General features: G+C 37.0%; 1 protein-coding gene across 1 annotated transcript in view; it reads right to left on the bottom strand.

Moving 5' to 3' along the window:
• Positions 1-15,900, bottom strand: part of LOC144451183 (uncharacterized) — a 36,932-nt gene that overhangs the window by 16,869 nt on the left and 4,163 nt on the right. The window lies entirely within an intron of this gene.

Raw genomic sequence — 15,900 nt, 5'->3', positions numbered from 1 at the left:
ATAAATGCATTGTAAAAAGATCGTTGAAGCACTGAGAATTGAATGATAATACACCGTGTTTCTAAAAAGTATGGGAGTGGTGCGTGGGCAAACAAAAATGTCTTTCTAGAAATTAGATCATGATGAAAGCCCAGGAAAGGCGGTCTGGGAGTTAGGAGGGGGGTCGCACATAAAAGAACAGGTCTTAACGACAAAGAGCTTTAAAGTGGTCCTAGTTCTGGAATCCCCAGGATATGGGCGTTCTGTTCACTCCGACACGTCTTCGTTCCAACTAATTTGAACGGGGATGTGTCGGAGTGAACGGAGCTCATAAGGAGTGTAATCCAAATGTACACGTAAATAGCCAGTGGCTTGCAAATCATCGACGTGTCACATATGCACCGTTATCTATGTTTTCGGGAACACTGAACATCATCGTAAAACCACTCCCCACTTTTAATTTTTCTAAATTGCTCTTTTCTTTTAATAGTTCGTGCAGCGGCTCAATGACTAGTAAGCATGTGCATCCTATATACTATGCAATTTTTTTGGTGGTTTTACCCAAGGGTGCATTTCGGCGCAATGACTACGCATGTGTGTTCTATATACTATGCGCGTTCTCCACGGGGAGGGTGCTATCTACACACAAATGAATTTACCCATGCACGAGCTTATGGGCTTTGCCTAGTTATGATATTACAGCAATGCTACCGCACATACAGTATCAAGTTTTTGATGCGTCGGCGGAAAATATGCCCTGCATTGTGATAACGCCATTGAATAACTCTACTGATTTGCCTCTCTCAGAGGTAACTTTTCAATTCATTAAAAAAAATTCTCTGCTTTCATTGCTATATGAAAAAAAATGTTAAAGCAATCCGTTGCATTTCGCTATGCTGGTATTGGGCTACAGTATTTTTTTTCGATCACGACTCGGAGTGGGCGTTCAGTAAACAGATTAAATTCGTAAATTGCTAATAATATTGTAACAATCCAAGAATATGGAATTGAAGAATCGGATTTTGTTTTCAACCTCATATCAACATGGGCCTTAAAGGGGCACAAGCTGAGTTTATACGTGTTTAGCCGTAGTTATAATTACTGTATACTATTAAAAGGTAGTCACAGTATTCTACTTACTGAAGCATACCATCACTTGCAATTGACTGAACTCAAACCTGGTATTACATGTAAGATATAACTTATAAATGATCTGATGGCGTAATTTATGATACGTATCAAAAAATGTTCAGGAAACTCTATTATGTAATGTCTAACAATGCCAGAAGACAATTGTAATGTTATAGGAGACATACATTGGCATTAACATTATACTGGAATGTGGGTTTTATTAAGTATTTTCATTTGAGTAAAAAGCTAACAAACACGGCTTGTAGACTCTTCTAAGCAAATGAAGAAAAACATGATTTTAAAGTAAAATTTAGCGCGAAACTATTTAACAGTTCTGTAACCATGTTTATAATCAAATTGACATGAAGAAGTTAAATAATCAGCACTGTGCTGTTTCCCTGTGGCATTCGAGTTAATAATTTCGGTTCTTTGTATAACTGTCTGTGATTTTCTTTTCTGTTTTTTTTAAGAATAACACGAATATTATTTTGAGTTCTGGGTTAAAATATAGATCTTTACAACTTGGCAATTACGAAGTCTAACAACAAAAGCAAGTCACCATGCAAAATCAAATTATTTCCAGAATTTTCAAGTCAATTCACGAAGCTGTCGTTCCCTTCAAATCAGACTAATTACTGCCGAATAACGATACAGCAATACACTGTAGGTGTACGTAACCATGGTTTCAAACATCTTAAGTATCAATGGTTTACAATTTGTATCATCTTTAGTGGCTTCGTTGCGTGTGTAATCATTCGCATGGCATTGCTCTAACCACGATCTCGTACATAAATACCCAACTCTCCCTTGGAACCGTTATATCAAACTACCATTGTTACCATGGCAATGTTTATTTTAATAAATCTCCCTCTTGTACTACGTGCTGTAGCGAGGGAGCATATTGCACACTTGGAAATCTCCCGTAACTACGTACGCACCAGCGCAGTCTCTCCTGTCTCGTTCGTTTTGTAATCCGAGTACTAGGGCATTGTGTCTGCTCACACCTCTGTCAATTCAACAACCTTGAAACACACTTGAAATAATCTTATTTGTCGAATGTCAGACCATTGAGATTGAATGTCGTATTTGTTCAGGTTGTTTTATAATGTGTGTTATCATTGTGAAATCTCTCTTTGAATATTGTATTATTGTGATGTGTGTTTTGCTGTAAAGTGACAAGTTCAGCGTGTCAAGTCAGGCACAAACATGCTAAATGTATGTCCAAAACCTTTAACTCGTCCACTGAGCCCATATCCATCTTTCTTCCTTACTGCAATTCCCTGTGTAATGTGTATTTCCCGTTTTCCATATTCCCCATCTTACTAGCCCTGTTATTCTGGTTTGACAGCGTTACGTCTCTCTTTGCATGTCTGTCTGTCTGTCACATACACAGACATGCACAGACAGACAGACAGACAGACACACAGACACACACACACACACACACACACACACACTTTCCATACAGAATGCATACATTTTGTCCACACGTTCCGGTTTTTTTCCATTCCATGCACTGCAGACGCATTAAATTTCCTTGAAAAACATTCCCGACACATTGCTGACACGAGGTTAGCACGTGACACCATAGGGGCTCGTAGTATGTCTTAGATTGTTGTTTTCCTTGTAAACAACATTTTGACTTGAAAGCATTTCCCCGACCTTTACATGTATTGAAAGAACGCTTTCTGTCTTATATTAGTACGGAGCGTATATTGATACATTTGTAGTAGTAGCACTGAGGATTCGTGTAATATTTCCTTAGGAAACTAACAATCTATTAAAGCAATAAGACGTACCCCTGTGCGTGACAACCAGTATTAGCAGTAACACATCACTCATGTCTATGTTATCATGACGTCATACACGCCACAGTTCAAAATTGTAGTCACTCCCGGCGTCTTTAGTTTGTAAAATTCAGAGTTTCTTGAATTGTGATTACATCAACTGCTGTGGGACTTCGAGCTAGAAATCTCGTTTTTCTTCAAGACGTTCATTATAAACTTGTCTTGATTTCCCGTTTCTAATTCTCTGGAGCTGCGCGCCGTGCTCACGTTCCCTTAATATTCTAAACAGACATGACGCCGGACAGACATTTGTTCTCCTCGTACGTACACGACCTAATCTCTACAATATGTCTGTGTATGCATAACGTTTCATATTGGCATTGTCAAGCTGTGACAAGGGGATATTAAAAGGACGGCGTATCTTAAATTGTAATTTACGTTTGAAAGGTAGCTACTAGTGTAAAGTCCATTCGTTGCCTGACAAGTTATTCGCACTGTTGCAAAGTTGTCAAAAATGAGAATTAGTTTGTATAAAATTTTGTGGTAAAGACGTCTGATGATTATAACATTCAGATATATTCAGGTGTTTACCTAATATGTCTTGCCTTAGCTTTGAATACCTTGAAAAAGAATTTTTATTCGAAACGTCGGATTACATCTATTTATTCGGACTGTCTCATTAGTTCTTTATGCATTTCTTTCTACATGCATGCATGCATGCATACATACATACATACATACATACATACATACATACATACATACATACATACATACATACATACATACATACATACGTACGTACGTACGTACGTACGTACATGCATGCGCATGCATGCACGCACGCACACACCCACCCACCCATACATACATACATACACACACACACACACACACACACACACATACATACATACGTACGTACGTACGTACGTACGTACGTACGTACATACATACATACATACATACATACATACATACATACATATATAACAAGAGTGACTCAAACACTTCACTGTGAAAAAATACCTTGCAAAAACAGACGCGTATTGAAAGCACAGAAAATCACGTGACCTTTCCTTGATATTATATTGGTAACCTTTACCCTCTCCTACTAGATTGATGTTGTCAGCGACGAATTGGCGACTATACATGTAAATATTCCACAAACGAGTGAAATTGCCAATATGGCGGTGATCCTCCCCTGGGAACAACCGGAGATCATCATTGTTAACACAGATAGTGGACAGGATAGCTATACAAATTGCTAGTTTGAAGGGTGATTCTTCATCGCAACATGCGCATCGTGACCGGTTTGTATAAGTCTACAGAAGTGGAACTCACCACAAGTTTGATGCATATGCGTTTACAGTATTTTTAAACAGCATCCAACTAATTTCTTGATTCTAGATAACGATGGTGAGGAGCAGTAAAAACCGTTAATTACTTCTTGCAAAGCAGATGTACTTAATGACATCATTAATATTGATTTTTGGGTCAAGGGAGTAAAGCAAGCTTATTTTTGTATATGTATGTTGAAGTTCTTCAATGAGCTATATTTCGCTAACGTGGGTATGATCATGAGAGAGAGAGAGAGAGAGAGAGAGAGAGAGAGAGAGAGAGAGAGAGAGAGAGAGTGAGTGAGTGAGTGAGTGAGTGAGTGAGTGAGTGCAATTAATCACTCGTACAACGAAACAAGATGGAGTGGAAAAGAAATTGCTCGACTAAGTACAAATTCCATCTTTTGCAGCAGAATCTCACTGCAGTAACGTTAAGTACGTCACTCCTGTTGGGAATATCAATTCGTTTCCATGACAACAGAGGCTTTAAACAAGTGTCTTTAAATCAATACGTACATATGTCAAATCGAGAGTGCATTTACGTCCGTACATCGACGAAGAACATTAATAGACGAACTATCGGCGACATTGTACCACTCCTACACCTATGCTGATAGGTTTTGATAAGACATGGAATGACAATTGCGACTTCAGCATCATTGCATGCATTGATTAATTGCACTAAAACCTAGAAGTCTATTTATACAAAACCCATTGGCCTAAGTGATTGCTAACGAATGAATCGTATCGCTGATATATGTAGACATAGTATAAGAGAGAGAGAGAGAGAGAGAGAGAGAGAGAGAGAGAGAGAGAGAGAGAGAGAGAGAGAGAGAGAGAGAGAGAGAGTGTGTGTGTGTGTATATATATGTGTGTGTGTCCGTGTTCTAGTTGGCTATTTAGCACATTTAGTGTATATGGGTGTCGGTGTGTATAACATGGAGGGGGGGGGGGCAGTGCGAGAGAGGGAGAGAAATAGTGGTGAACAGACATACAGACACACCATAGACTCTTCACCAGGTCTATGGACAGACAGACGGGGTAGATGGAATCCACTTCAAAGATCAAAATAAATGACACGACTGGAATATAATACCCTAACGGTTGGAGTGACAGTGTCTTCAAATGATACTCTGTCGATTATTTCTCCGTTGACCGATGTGATTTAACGTCTGCTTGCTGCTAATAACTACGTGTGTATTTCACTGTAAATTACTCGACTATCAACTTTGAAATTGACAGATGTGACACTTTTCAACAAGTGATGTACAATGTATGTGAAATTGTTCAATCGCATGTTAACCTTAGTATTCGGCCTGATCGGCGTCGTTGCTATCAGCTCTGTCGTTTTACTTCACAGTAATTGAGAAGATGAAATCACGACCCCAGATAGCGTTTCTACGCCTTCACAGAGCTTTCTACCTAAACAAGTTTCTACTGTGTCTTCACAACCTCACACACCGTTCTTCGCCAGTTTGAGCTCGACTTAGTTAGAGTCTTCACGGCTTAGTTGTCTAGAGGCTATATCCGTTTGCTTGGCCAAGGAGATCTTCAGATCAAAAGTCAAGGGATACCCTCTAGCTTATTATGGCCTCGCACTTGTTTCTACAGATTTCGGGAGGTCGCACTGATTTCTACTGGTAGCACGTCTTCTCGAGATCACAGCTAGCTACAGAAGTCTACACTACATCACTACATTGTAAATTAAAGTGAATAATATATTATTAATTAAAATATAAATAATTGCCATTCCCGAAAACTAGGAGAAGTTAGACATATTATTAATAGTATTATACATGATATCTAGTAACAAGATCCCGGCATCTGAGCTCAGAAGATTGGCGAACAAAAACCGAGGATGACGCTTTTGGCGCAATGTGACTTATGCATGCTGTGGTTGCAGTTATCAGACTTATCCGAGATTCTAACAGTTGGACTACATCTCACGTTAAAAAAGGGTATTTTTTTGAACAAAGTATCTTCTGATTCGATATTAAACGTACTGACACTAACACATTTCATCTTGTGTAGCGCCACTACACAATCATTCCCTCTGCTGGTTCGCCAAACAGCAACAGGATTATTGCGATGACCGTATAAGTAATGCACTTTTAATATTTCCATTAGTATTCACAACACTGGATTTCATCATGAAATTCAAGATCATAATCATTATATTTTAGCTGTAGTTCAAACGCTTGACTAGACTTGATTATACACAAGCAAATCCCCCTTTTTAAAAAGAACTGACAATCTTGATTTGGCCGTACTATTTTTTACATGTTTTCTATCATTAGTAGGACTCTTTGCTCCCATCAATCAGGATTACACCTTCAAATCAGTGCGCAGTATTGGTGACCTTTGACCCCATTATAGAACATATATGGTGAGCAAATCCATGAAGAAAATCGAGAAGAACACTGTTTTGTCCTCTTGGAAGTAAAGGCTGAGTGACACATGTTCTTAATGTATAAACTTTCTCCAATAAGGACCTCTTAAACCCACGAGTAGTTTGCCACTGCAGGAAATAGAGACATTTTTCGTAAACATTTTGCTCTGGAGAGTTATTCTATGATTTTCACATCACTTTATTTTGTAATAAACGTGATTGCCGAAAAACAAAATTAAACTTGTTCCCCATTCATTGTTTACTGAGTGTAGAGGTTCTTGCAATGAACCATCGTTTTGCAATGGTCGAAATTTCGTTTCGCACACAAATTCTCACCATAGCCAGATTTATGAAAAGAGGCAAGCCTAAGATTTGGAATTTAAAAAAAAAGGATGTTGAATACTTTATAATATAACGATAAATGAAAAGAACAAAAGATTTTGTGATTGTATGATGTTACATCTAATGTATGTGTAACGTGTAGAAAACAGTCCGAAAGCAGTGTACAGTGTTTTTCAAACATTGTCAGGCAAAAAGAAAAAACCCACAGACGCTCCAGAGAAAACAAAACACATATCCACGTGATAAAGCAAGCGCGACCATTCGACCTTCATTCAATCAAAAGATCCCATACCCTCGAAAAATACCCTAGTAAATCGACAAGTAGCAATGGATATACAGCCCTGGGCAAGGCGTGGAGTCGTATAATGTAAATTGGAAAAGAGTATATGTTGTGCAACGAAGTGTGGTCAGAGTGCAATGCCTAAAGCAAGAAGGATTTACGTGATTTGGCATATTAAGTAGAGAGAGTATGCCTACGCCTGCCAAACATGTGAGGCCTTTTCTCTCTCATGTTTCATTTTTTTCGAGGCACTTAAACTGATGGTTTCTGAATCCATGTTGTCTCTCGATGTGTAAGTGTATGATTGTTTCGCAATTCAAAATATGCTTAGTTTCATCGGCTCAAGAGAGAGGTTTGCGTTTACTATAATCACAGACAACTAACTCGTGTTAGTTGTCTGTGCTATAATGGAGTCTATCTGTACAACAAAACGAAAAGTCGATACCTCTCTAAGTTTACAAGTTATCACTTGTACTGCTCTGCTAAGCATTGTTTCAAAGATTTCCTATGGCATACCATATATTATGTTGTTTGTTTGTTTGTTTGTTTGTTTGTTTGTTTGATTGATTTTGTTTCGTTTCGTTTCGTTTCGTTTTGTTTTGTTTTGTTTTGTTGCTTAATTCAAAGTAACCACAAGCATATCTGGCTACGTCAAAAGAGCTGCCCAGCTAAGGTAATCATTTTGGCCAAGTTAGGGCACTTCGTTTTCACATGATCATCACATATGTCAAAACCAAATAGGAAACTAAATGAAACATACTTTTAATGCCATTATCTCGAGATTTTCGGAATCAGAATGAGTCTTTTAAAATGACAGTGTTTTTTCCCCGACAAAGTGGTTTCAATTCTCCATGTAATAGGATACACTTAATTTCTTTAATATACGGTGAAGGAAATGGATGTGGGGATTCCGCTGTGATCCCAACAGAATTCAAAGCGAATTTGCAGCAAAAACAGTTGAAATCCATTTGAGTCTTTCTAGGGCATTATTAGAGACGTGAATGGAAATTGAGGTGACTAGGGAGATGGATAGTGGCACCCCCTGTTATAGCAGAGCCTTTACTAATAGCCTATGGATTGACACATGACTAGTGAAAGCCGGGAAGATCAACGATGACTGAAGACAAGATAGGCTATGAGTAATTTCAGTTGTTAAAGGGAATCTAACGTAGTACATTCTACCGAGTTATATTAGTATCCCCAAGGGTGGCATGTTCTATCGCTACTAGCCTGGCGGTTTCATCATTCATCAGGACAGGTTGTATCGATTGGCAAATAATAATAAAAATTCGACTAGACACTGTATTTCAATAACAACTTGTTACAAGCTTCTCCACAATTTCAACGTCGAATACATGTATTTATATGTATGTATGTATGTATGTATGTATGTATGTATGTATGTATGTATGTATGTATGTATGTGTGTGAATGTCGCTGCAGCTCTCTGTCTCTCTGCCTGTCTGTCGTCTATGTCTTTCTGTCCGTCCCCCCCCCCCTCTCTCTCTCTCTCTCTCTCTCTCTCTCTCTCTCTCTCTCTCTCTCTCTCTCTCTCTCTCTCTCTCTCTCTCTCTCTCTCTCTCTCTCTCTCTCTCTCTCTCTCTCTCTCTCTCTCTCTCTCTCTCTCTCTCTCTCTCTCTCTCTCTCTCTCTCTCTCGTTATTCTCCTTTATCTGTACCATGATAAGATTGCCTTATAGTACACCTGTGATAAATTACACTGTGTAATTTCCCTAGGGTTAAAATGTCGCGTAAAGTACAGTCGGTTTCCTCGTGTGAATAGATTGCAATAAGTGACGGGTTCAATTCGTAACTATATGGTCATGTTTTGTTTACACAACTCCCGTAGCTTTATATTACCCTAAGATCTCACTCAATAATTCATGTAGAATTTTCCAATTTCTGGCTTTCCATTATTAAAATTAGTCTTTATAGCTTTCGTCCACGTCAGCAGATAGCAGATTATATATATATACATATGTGAACTATATATAATATGTATGTATATGTGTTTGTGTATATATATGTATATATATATATATATATATATATATATATATATATATATATATATATATATATATATATATATATATATATATATATATATATATATATATATATATATATATATATCTGTATTTTCAAAATTTCAGGCTGTTTTCGAAAGAGTTTCTCTAACTCAATCGGGAAAACAAGATTGGGTTAGATAATCGGAACCACGTCATGTTCATTGTCTTGAACCGTGCCAAGGCAATGATAACACATCCTACATCATTCATGTCCTCCAAGACAGGAAAACATTAGATTCAAGGCGAGCTTCGTTATCGTGTATTGTGTTACAGATGGCGGAGACACTCGGCGTGCAAGAGCCGATCTTGAATTGTAAATTCGTTTCCAATCGGCTCTTAGACTAGTGATTGACTGGCTTCTCTTGAGCGTTGATTTCTTAGGGGAACACGTGATCCCTTCGCAATTCTAGTATATTATATCTTAACTACCTTTATTGTTAGTGAACAAATTTGATAGAGTTCGGTGTAAAAGTGTCTATTCATGCCGTTGGTTTAGAAAAATAGAGAGTAATCACTCAGGAAATTCAATTTGTGAAAGTCCTTTCGAGAAGCACGTTATAGCAAAGAGGTCGTATTAGCATAACCATGAGTGTTTTCACCGACACGTACTACATGTTGGAAACTTTGGCAGAGTAATTTTACTCCTGGATGATTTGATAAAGCAAATGTTACAAATCATTAGCCCGGAAAAGATCAATCGTGTCTTGGTGTTTTGGTATGATTATAAGAGGTAAAACCAATAAACGCAAATGGTGATTGTCTTCGGAGTATTTTTTCCTAAAAGTACTGTCTGACGTTAATTTTGTTGCTATTTCGATTTGAGACGATTTTGTAAAATTCTTATTATTGATTTTAAGAAATACTGTCGGGGAGTACGTGATACAGAAACAAGGTTGGCATGGAGACAGGGTTATTATTTGCATATTAGACCTTGTTAGTTATTCTAACCCCCACTCCACATCCCCACCCCAATAATTGTTTCTTCTTTTTGGGTTTATGGAGACAAATGAGATACCATTACCATGGCAATGCCATCATCACTACGCGCCTCTTTGCGGCAACTGTTCAAGACGCGCAGGCAGAAATGATTTTCAGCGTCAGCGGAAAATACGCCTGCTCTTGCATGAACAATGATCACCTGGCTCTCAGGCCACCAAACATTCGTTCAATATGTGTTACTAGTCTGTTGTTTGTTTTGATGTTGGATTTACTGTCGATCTACGTCACTCAATGCGCGTTGCATTGTGGGATTTATTCATGATTGACGGTGTATCCTCTTTATCAATACAGGTTTCGAACGAATATTTCACGATGTTTTGCAGCAAAACACTCGCTCTCCCTTTTCAAAATTTGGAACTCCAACAAAATTTTCACTTTACCGTTCAAGTTCCCGTTTCGATTCTATCTAGCCCAAGATATCTTGTTGTTGTTGTTGTTGGTGGTGGTGTTGTTGTTGTTGTTGTTGTTGTTGTTAATTTTGTTTGATAGAAATCTACACCAATACTTCGTTTGAAAGTGCAACCCTTCTGTAATATTAACTTCTTGGTTGTGCTATATACACAGGCTTGATGTCAGTATGTAAACAACTGATTACTAGTTTGTCAACAAATTTTGAATTTGTAGGATGTTGATCGAATCCGGATTCGAACAAAAAATAAATCGAATGTAACAAACAACGGTGACATGCGATTGAACTTTTTTCAACTATAATATTCATATTAGCGTCGTAAACGTCTAAATGCTACAGTTTAAGAGGCAATGTTTTATTTAATTTACAAATGGATAGCGGCGAATTTACCCGTTTATACATTCATTTGATTTGTTTATCTTGTAACGTATTGAAAGTAAGTGGCACGGCTTCAAATTTTATTATAGTTTCCGTTTAAATCAATCTCACCTTAAGTGTTACAATTTTTAAGTATCACGTAGTGATGAAATTCCGAATTTAGATTCTTATTAAAACTCGTCAATCTATTCGAAGCTCGTTTGCATAACCACGTAATCATTTACATAACCGTGTAACTCATTTGCATAACCTCGTAACTCATTTACATAGCATTCTCTCAAACATGTTATTTCTTCCACAACACAGCCTAATTCATCATCACAAAGCCTCGTAATTCATTTACATAACCTCGTCACTCATTTACATAACCCCGTTCGTCGTTACTGGAGAATGTGTTTATACGAGAGAAATGAATGACCGTGCCAATAAAAATTACACCTCGTCACCTTACACACTTGGATTTAATAAGCATACAGTACATTTACCACAACTGTATAATGCCGTGGGTGAAATGGATTTCTGTGTTTTACGACGGAATGAAAACTATCAAACACTCATATACGCGTGGCCAAACTACGTGTGAAATGGAAAATCTCCCTGTGTACAATTATGTGCGTGTCAATTTCTAGTTCGTCAGTTTCACAAGAATGACTGGCGGGTAGAGAAATGTGAGAAGTAGCAATCTAATTCAAGTACATGAAAATTTGACAACTTAGCCTAGAATCTAGTCGTGTGACGATTTTGCTCTCGTTTTGCACCTGTATGTATGTATGTATGTATGTATGTATGTATGTATGTATGTATGTATGTATGTATGTATGTATGCGCATATGTATGTAATAGATGTATCTATATTTCCCCCGTCTTTGTTGATACGTATTCGTATATGTATACATTTGCAGATTGGCTGGCGAAATTTATACTTCAAATTTTTCTTTTGATAAATTCCAAATATTTTCCAAATATAACATATTTCCAAAAATATCTTCCATTTCCCCAAAATGTATTCCCTTATAGTGAATGTCGATGTACTAATTACTAGAGCTTGGGTCGGGGTGAATGACTTAATCTCATTACATGTGTTTCGTTTCATGTGCATGGTTGCACAAGGGTCGGTAAGCCATCGGCTTCTTGCACGCAATTTGTTCGTTTCGTCAGAAAATATGTTCTAACTTGGGAATGACGGATACAGAAATTTGCCGATAAACATTTTTTTTTTTTTTTTTTTTTTTGAAATGGACATTTCAGACTTTCGTAGATAGTATACAAAAAACGATATGTATGCCAAATAAAAAAACAATGTTTCCAGCAACCCAACCCACCCTAGTTTAAGCTGCCGATCCTCATTTGTTTTCTATAAGTTTAATTAACATCGTTGTGATCGTCTACTACATGTATGACTTTAATTAAATGAGGGCAGTTATATGTAAATTAGCTACTGTGACCAATGAGTATGGTGCTTTTGTCTTTGGAGCAAAGCAATTTCTCGAAAGAATATTTCCTTAAAAAAATAAAATAAAATTCCGACCTACCTACCCTATTTTCTGAAGTCATGATAACGGAAACATTTTTTTGATATGACATTGGATATCGTGAATTCAGTGCGTACACACTGAAATCACCAGAACGGACAATCGTACATTTGTGTTAACTTAATGGTAAAGTCATACGTTGAGTCACACTTCCTCTATATAGGAACTGTGGTTGAGTATTACCATGGAAACATCACAGCTACCATTATAGTAATTCAAACTCCACAACGTTTTTTTTACTAATTAGCTTGAATTCTTTTTTTTTCTGACGACTCTACTCTCCAGCTGCCACTCATAGTTAGGTAACGAAACATCACAACGTGAGAAATGTCTTAACGAAAGATATCTCATTAGTTGGCTCATTCATCACCACGGTGTCACCACCATGAGTGGTTTCATTTCCATTTATCTTATGCATTGGAGCGTTTGATATGTTAAAACCTTCGCCGGTACATTACGTAAATTGTACCATGTCTCTTAGTCTAGGAATAACGAGGCACAACTTGCGTGTTTCATTTTCCTTTTAAAAAATCATTGGTTTTCTTTTGAGGGTTTATTTTTCCTACCTTTGTACTAACTTGATAAAACAGTGTACACCACTGTGATGGATCAATGTTGGTTCAGTAGATAAACTGAAGGTTGTAAAGACCTTTTTTTCTATTGAATATGCACCACTCAGTTGTCACCGGTGTGTACAAATTACTAAAATATACGCTGCTCGATAAATCAGCGAGTCTTAACATTGTCATGAATACGTCTTTTAACAAATTGTAGCGCTCGCGTGTGTGTGTGTGTGTGTATGTATGTATGTATGTATGTATGTATGTATGTATGTATGTATGTATGTATGTATGTATGTATGTATGTATGTATCTGCGTGCTACAAGTGCAGGAATAGAATCACAAAGCAGTATGCTCACGCCTATGTTACCTCCACCTGATTAAAGAATATTTATTCAAAACATGACTTTAATAATTTTATGAACCATACTATCTGTAACATTTCCATCCATGTGTGTATATCAAAGCACATAGAGTCTGTCTCTTCCAGGCTTGTCTCTTTGAGAAAGCAACTAATCGTACTCTCAAGCGGGAAAAAAACTGCATCGAAAAAGGAATACCTGAATAGACCACAAAAGAGTGTCTTGGTTGTGTGTATATGTGTAAGTCGTGGCTATACAATTCACAGTGTGAGTGAATAACAAATTTTTAACGAACGCTCGCAGCTATGATTACGTTAATCTTTATTTCAGTACATCTATCCTTGTTTACCTTTATATGAACAGTCGAAGAACCGAGTCTTTTTCAAACAGGATTATATTTTGAGCAACCTTTTTATTTCTAAAAATTAATTTGCTGGATTTCAACCACAATCATAACAAAAATGTATCATTTTTTAAAAATAATATATTACCATGACTACTGTCTTATTGTGATTGTGGCTCAAGACAGGCGTTTGATCAATTATTTTTCCGAAGTCAAATAAATAAATAAAAAATATTACTTGTGTATATGTGCATAATGCTTTCATCTGTGTGTGTTTGTTTGCCATTGAATAAATTCTCGTCTCCGAGTGTTCATTTTGTTGAGGATTTGTGCAAATCCCCTAGGTGTGTCCTTCATGTGGCCATGTTGAATAGTCAGTATTAGAGATTACTGGGGTTGTGTTTTGTTTTATTCTTCTGTCCTCCCTTTTTTTCAATCTGTCTGCCAGCTGCAGTCTTTACAAGAAATTCCATACACAGACACAAATTCAGTTTTCTATAATGAAAGACTATTCCACCAAGGCGATTATGACTGGGTACCTCTTTCACATAACATTGCATCATTAGTATATAGCATAAAGCCGTACCAAACAATTAGAGAACAAATTTAAACTACGTCAAGTTGTTTATTGTCGTCGTAGCCTGGAATTTCTAAATTTAAAATCCCTAATCTGCATGAGTTCCAGCAGGTTATTGTCATCGTTGCTTGTATAGCAGCGTACCGTACACAGTCGCCATAGTCGTAGAAGGTTTTACATTTGTATATGCAATTCCATATAACACCAAAAAAAATAGTTCTTGTAAATATATTCTACCAAAGTGATATGACTAGGGCACAGGGACACGTATTATTGCTTAGATTGCTGCCCTGGATTGCCGTTTTCTTAGGAAAATATCGTACGAATCCTGCTGCTACAAATGTATCAATCTCTATACTAGTAGAAATATTTCCTTACAGGTAGGAATATATCGTCAAAAGGTTGTTATATTTAGTAAGTCTGTAGACCAGGAAAACAACAATCTAAGAAATATCACACGCCCCTATGGACTAGGGCACCTCTTTCATAAACACATGCACCGTGCAGTAAGGATAACATGAAGAATTACCATTGAAGTCAAATTACAATAAAAGTTTAACCTCCTCAGTATTTTTACTATCGCTGCTAAGCAGCGTCTTCCAAGGCCAAACGATAGTCGTATGTACAGTGATTTTCCTTTTGTCTATGGTCTTACTAGACGATCAATAAATAACACACTAAAGTGGTATATACACCCATTAGATACATAAATTCTGTAACGACTAAAATAATGTCTACGAGCGGTCAAAATGAGAGCAAAATTACCAGACGACATTATAAGAATATTACTACTCTCCCGACATCGTTTCATGGTTTACTAGGCTATTAAATCGATTCGGAGTCTCATATCGGAGCCCAGCTGTTTATTACTTACATATAATTGCATAAAGACTGTTTACCCTAGATTCCAGCTGTTTTATGTTAGTCACTCACTATGCTTATCAAAATTAATAAACTACATGAAAAGGTTGCCTAATTATGAAGTAATAACATCTGTTGATACAATGATATAGCTACAAAATTATTAACATTTGCGGTACAGTTTGTGCTATGATATTAAAAAAAAAAGTTTGATCCGCAATGATCAATATTCGCCAGCCATGTTGCAATCATAACTTGTTTGACAAGCTACAAAGTAGTAATAATATCCGTGTTAGCGTATGAAGTATTGACAGCTACAGATTACTCTTAATTTAAACACGGAAGTTGTGAAATTAATCATAGTGTTTCATTACATGGTATTCATTTCACAGCCTACGTGACAGCATTTGATAAAATCGCTAGGACAAACTGAGCCAGGCAATATATGAAATGTACAACAATTTGTATGATGATGTATATTTCCACTGGCAAACATTTTACTTCATTTCATATTGGAAATGGAACCGTTCAAATAGATCATAGTAACTTGTGTTTACAA

This window comes from Glandiceps talaboti, chromosome 21 (assembly GCF_964340395.1).
Source record: "Glandiceps talaboti chromosome 21, keGlaTala1.1, whole genome shotgun sequence".
NCBI lineage: Eukaryota > Metazoa > Hemichordata > Enteropneusta > Spengelidae > Glandiceps > Glandiceps talaboti.
Note: the sequence above shows the minus strand (reverse complement) of the source record. Positions and strands in the feature narration are given on the sequence as shown.